Source organism: Protopterus annectens, chromosome 2.part2 (assembly GCF_019279795.1).
Source record: "Protopterus annectens isolate FY-2018-M chromosome 2.part2, PAN1.0, whole genome shotgun sequence".
Classification (NCBI taxonomy): domain Eukaryota; kingdom Metazoa; phylum Chordata; order Ceratodontiformes; family Protopteridae; genus Protopterus; species Protopterus annectens.
The window spans coordinates 919,288,338-919,294,337 of NC_056730.1; the positions used below are offsets into that span (position 1 = coordinate 919,288,338).

General features: G+C 39.2%; 1 protein-coding gene across 1 annotated transcript in view; it reads left to right on the forward strand.

Moving 5' to 3' along the window:
• MSH3 (mutS homolog 3) overlaps window positions 1-6,000 on the forward strand; it is a 3,764,176-nt gene that overhangs the window by 800,362 nt on the left and 2,957,814 nt on the right. The window lies entirely within an intron of this gene.

The window sequence follows — 6,000 nt, forward strand, 5'->3', positions numbered from 1 at the left end:
CATTTAATTTATTAGTAAGGAGCAGTATATTACTGAGGATATAGAAGTTGTAATATTGACTGCTTTGTTTTTGTTTGTGTATTAGAGGTAACTACACTAGGAGGAAAGCACCTGATCTGGGGTAGTAAATGTTGCTGGCGGGATTGTAGAATTGTGTACAGGGAAAATTAGAGTAAAATATAGTGAGGACATTGAGTGACATGGTCTCGATTACAGAAGTGACATTATTCCTGGACGATATGACATAATGGTGGTGGTGGAGCTTGTAGGGATATAAGAACCAGCCTAGCTTAGGGAGAGAAGGTTGCTGGAGTGTACAGGAGAGCAGAGACCGTTAGTGACTCTGCAAGCTTATTTTTCCACCCAGATGTTTTTATTACCATTGCATTTACTCTTGTGATGTTTACTAATATAGTTGCTCTGCCTACTTTAATCTTGAATTTGTTATATAGCGGAGGCCTTAAGTAATGGGGTGTCCTCGTGTACAGGTTAAGTGTAGGTAGGTGTACCAATAACATTTCAAGTCCGTGTTCTATTTTACTGAAGCCTTTCAAGTCTCAAATTGAATCCTGACAGCATAACCTTGTCATGAACAAGAAGTGACTTGTTGCCTTTCATTCATAATCCATGTGTCCTTGTTAGCTTTTTATAATCCCTTTTGACTTGATCGGCATAGGAATTTGAAACTGCTATAAAATAACTGTGCTAGCCAGATGTAGGCATATAATGTTGCAAGTTTTAGTGCGAGTGATTAAAAATAATCTAAACACAGCTCTTCCAGGCAAATGTTATAATCTAGTTGCACTCTGATATAACAGAGGCTGATTGTCCTGAAATAAATTAGCATGTGTTTGCATTAAGGACTTAAAATAAAAGTTTGGTCAAGTATGCACTTTTTTTTCTCCCTTTTTGTTGGGGAAAAGCAGATTGGAAGAGTACTACTAAATTTGTGCTGGCTGTAATCTAAACTTGCTAAGGGTACACCATGGTAAAAAGGCTGCAATAAAACTGTGTTTGTTGAACAAGTACATCACAGCCTGTTACCATGGTTATAGACAGGAAGAATATTTATACAACAGATTAGAGTCAGTATGTGGAGACTGTGAGCACGTGCTGGTACTAGTAACGAAGGTGATAGAATGGCACATTTGCTTCTGGGGTCCTTAAGGAAAAATATCACTTGAGTTAAGATTTGCATGTTTGCTATCTTCAATAGCTGTATTGAGTAGATGGCAGATTGTTAATATTGTTATTGGATGAAACTGCATCTGCTCGTGGTGGAAATGTCAGTATTGGATATATCAGCATCTGTGTTGCTGTGAAAGTAACAGCTATGTCGCTGCATTTCATTTGCACATTTACTGATTATTAGAATGTTTATGAAGCACTGTAGAGCACATGGACAGAAGAGTTCATCTACTTCTGCTGTTGCATTTTAGATCCCCTGTATCTCTTCTTCACATTTCAGTTTATATTATGATTTTGGGGCAGCAACAGTTTGTAAATAATTAGCTTAAGTACACACAAACTCACAACACACATATTCAGGCTCATTATATTACAAGCAAGTGAAAAACACAAAAAAAAATGCTTTCTGCCTGGGGATAACCCTCCCATACATACACACCCTTTATTTTTCTCACTCAGAGGTTAACTGCACCTCAGAAAAGGAGCAATTTTTGATGGGTAATATAAAACCTGTCTTAACGGTGACTTCCCACAAAAACTAACACGGAAGCAGTACAATCTCATCTGTTTGAGAATCAAGGAAAAATAACATGAGTAATATCCAGCTTGTGCTTGCATGAGTAGGTCTGTCACAATCTCATGTAATCCATGCAAATGACTGTAAGCATGAAAAAAGTTTGCATTTCTGTCTTAACTGGTTTGTAGTTTGTGGGAGAGAAGTGATCCTGTGCTGGCTAAGGAAACACTAAAGTGAAACCTTAGAATAAAAACTCTTATTTGGCCATTCATTGTTTCAGTACAGCTGTGGTTTACCTTAATTTGCAGACCATTTCTGGTATTAATGCGACAAGCCTCATTATGAGTAGATGGCACAATGCAAATGGAAACGCATTACTTTTTACATAAAACCTTTGTTTTCTTTGACTCACTCTCATTTTGTCTTCCTGTTTTGTGAAATAAGAGGTCAAACACCCAAATAAACTGTCATTTGGATCATGGTAGACCTGAGTAAGGGACTTGAACTAGCCATTTATCATATCATCAACTCAGATTCCCATAGAAGTGAAGAAGCTAAAAAATCAGCAGCCAGAAAGAAAAAGTAACTCCTCTGCAATAAACTGCTTGGTTCTAAAATTTCAATAGAAAACACTATAAAAACCGCAGCAGAAACACAGCGAGTGGATAAAACAAGCCAAGACTTTAATAAAACATTATGAGCTCTTTCACAAAAACACTTTTGTTTCTTCAGGTCATACTCAACAACTAAAACACCATGAACTAAATGCAAAGATACTCTTCCCCTAGGCCAGCCCAACCAATAGACACACAGGGCAATTATAGTTGCTAAGTAGCTAATTACTTAATACTAGTACAATTCAAAGACTAAACATAATTAAGTCATTAGCAGTCTGTCTACTTTAGAAACTATTTTTACAAACATGTCTTTACATCTCAAAAAACACACAGTACAGTAAAGTTCTACAATGTTTTTTAAAACTTTTAAAATTTTATTTCTTCAGCCTTCTGGATTTTAAGGCTGGTTGTATAGAAACATAATCATTCAACCCATAGTCTTGATGTGCTTTCAGTCTAAATATCCATCTCAACTCTGGCTGTTCTGTAGCATTGGTCAGATCCCCTCTCCTAACACTAGGGGGTATAACTTCTAACACTGAGAACATAACATTCCTTTTATCGTAGTTTTAGTTGTTGCATATGATCTGAAGAAGCAAAAGTGCTCATCATTTTTTTATTAAAGTCTTGGCTTGTATTATCCACTTGCTGTGTTTCTCCTGCGGTTTCTGTTGTTTTTTCCAAGCTAAAAAATCATGTGAGCCTGTCCTTCATTACGCTTTAGAAGTTTGAAAATTCAGATGGTGTGCTTAATCAGAGTTCACGGAGTGGAACACTCTAGCGATTAATGCCTTTGTCATTGAGGACAGTGTGCTCCTTCTTGTCTTCCATTCAATTCAGCAAGACAAAGGAGAGGTAATGGTGAATGTGGCATCTCTCCCATGTTGTAGGAGATTCCTTTATTTGTTCCCATCAATGTTTATTATTACCACTGCCTCAGTGGCATTTTGGATTATCTGCCAAGGTGACCCAGTACTGGCCAGCTTTCAGAAGCTCAGCCTTCCCTCTCTCTTCTGGTGACTGCTGATTGGCCAAGCATATCCTGAGAGGGAAGACTTCAGCTGTGACAGGAAGTGAGTATTCAGTCTTTTTCTGTTATCCAAAGAGAAAAGTTCTCTGACTCTTCAGAGACCCTGTTCCTGTTTTTTCTGACTTACTGTTCAGATTAACCTCATTTGGAGAACCCTTCCCCTCATTTTATTATTAGTTTTATTATTCTTTTTCCATTTCTATATTTAAAAAAAAAGTTTTTTTTTTTCAAGTTTGACTTGGGTTTTAAAACATGCTTTAGTCTCAAGAAATGTTGTTGCTTTGGTTATATTAAGATGGTTTACTTGATTATATAATAGAACTTCTCTTGTGATTTAAAAGCCAAAATTTTGAATGTACCTTTAAGTTCTGATTTGGAGTTTGGGCCCTCTTTTACACAGGTTCTAAAACAGTGGGATGGTAGAGGCAAATTAATGTATGTGTATCTAGGATGTTTCATGTATCCAACTTCTCGCAAACAAGGCATCTTCCTTCAAGGGGTAGATCATACAAAAATCCCAGGCAAATAAAAGTAAGGGATCCAGAAGGAAATGGCAGGTGGATAATTCTTTGAAAACAAACAAGAGGGGTTCCGTTCTGAAAAAGGATCAGCCCCTTACAAAGGAATGGCTATGTCAAGTCACACCAAGCACCCCTACCTCCCTCCTGCCCATCCTTCTTTTCCTTCTCCCCTAAGGCTCCCTGTCTCAACCCTGCAGCCTAGCTGCAAGTAGTCTCTCATAAATAGTTTCTGAGAGTAATTCGAAGAGTTTGCACTTGGCAGTGGATATAAACTCCTCCCTGTTTCATGACAATTCCCCCACACTGACTAGACCAAACACAACGCTCCCGTGATGTGGTACATGAACAAGCATAGCAATACAAGGGTATACTCTTTTTGCCAGTTTTAAGTGATGGCCTGGGAGCTGGCTGTACAGCATTCTTTGGCACTTCAGCCCTTAAACATTCTGTCAGAGCAAAACAGCATGGCGGACAGACTATGCAGATGCTAGACAGACCCTCAAGGGTAGAAGCTCTATGTGACTTCCTCAGTTTGATCCAGATGTGGGGAACTGTTCAACTACTTTCAAAACAGACCATTTTAAAAAATTTCTGTTGAAGACATACTTGCAGCCATGCTTAGAAGACAGATGATCTGTCACGTCCTTGGTCGGAAATGTTCCTGTTTGCATTTTACCCTTTCCAGTGATCCTCAAGGTACTCCTAAGTATTCCAAAAGAATTACCAGAGATCATTATGATAACCCTCTTTTGGCCCAGGCAAAGTTGTTTCTTTCTCTTTTAATGGATTTGGCCAAGAGCAGTTACCTCAAGCATCCCCAAAGACTGGATCTGCTCATACATCATTATGGATGAATAGTGCACCACAGCTTAGAGTAACTGCAACTGACAGCTTGAATAATTCTGTTTTCATACCTTTTAGGCACTTGTTCCATGAGTATGGGCAGCTGGTATTTAAGGAGGCAGGAAAACCTGCAGCTAGAAAATCTTAAGTTAACATGTAGAAGAGGCTTTCTAGGTGGTGCCTATCCAGTAACACAGGTCTCAAAAGGGTTTTGACCCCTCTGGTTTTGAAATATTTGTGTGAGCTGCTTAGAGATGGTTTGTCATATGATTCTGTCAGGTGCATCTTGCGGCCATCTCAGTTTGTCTACCCTTGAAGCAAGCTCTCATGGTCTGATTTTTCACAAGGACAGGGCTGTGTTATGCACTAATCCATCATTCATGCCTAAAGTTGTTTCCAAATTTATCTTGACTCAAGCCATCAATCTCCCAGTGTTCTGTCCTGATCCAAAAAACAAAGGAGAGAAGATTCTATAATCCTTGGATGTGCACAGACAGCTCATGTACTACCTTGAGAGAAAAAAGCCCTTTAGGAATGCTGAACAGCTGTTTGTCTACTGTACAGGGGTTAAGAAAAATGAACCTGTCTATAGCAAACTATTACATGATGAGTGCCCTCTGCTGTTGTTGTCTGTTGACTTCCTCCATGGTAAATCTCATCCAGATAAGGTTAAGCTCATTGATCTAGGGCCTAATCCTCCTTGATTGCGTATTGGAAGGGGTTTGAACTCTAGAAGCATTGTAGAGACAGTAATCTGGTCCTCTGGTCAGATACCTTTTCAAGGTCCAGAGCAGGCATTGCTATGACCATTCTCCAGGGACTCTTGGATCCTTATCCTTCCACCTTCTAGGTAGGGTGAGCTTTAGGAAGCTGCTCTCAAAATACCACCGAGGCATTGGGAATGATGTACATAGCACAGCTGTGCAAGTCCTGGTTACCTGTAACAGTAGATGTTTGAATTCCTCACTGACTTAGTGGCAGCACTCACCAGCCATACCCAAGATTGTGCATAGTTGAGGTTGGTTTCAACCTCTTTGATTCACTTGTTGCTGGATCTGGTTTTTATATGGTGTGACTGGCTGCAAATTTACTCTTGCTAGATGATTCTGGCTTCATCTACTTTATTCTCCTTTGTGGAGTGAAAAAGACTGAACATTGACTTCCTGTCATACATGAAGACTTTCCTCTCAAGATATGCTCGGTCAGTCAGCTGTTACAGGAAGAGAAAGAGAGAGAGAGATGTCTGAGAGTATGAAAGCTGGTCAGTACTAGGTTACCTTGGCA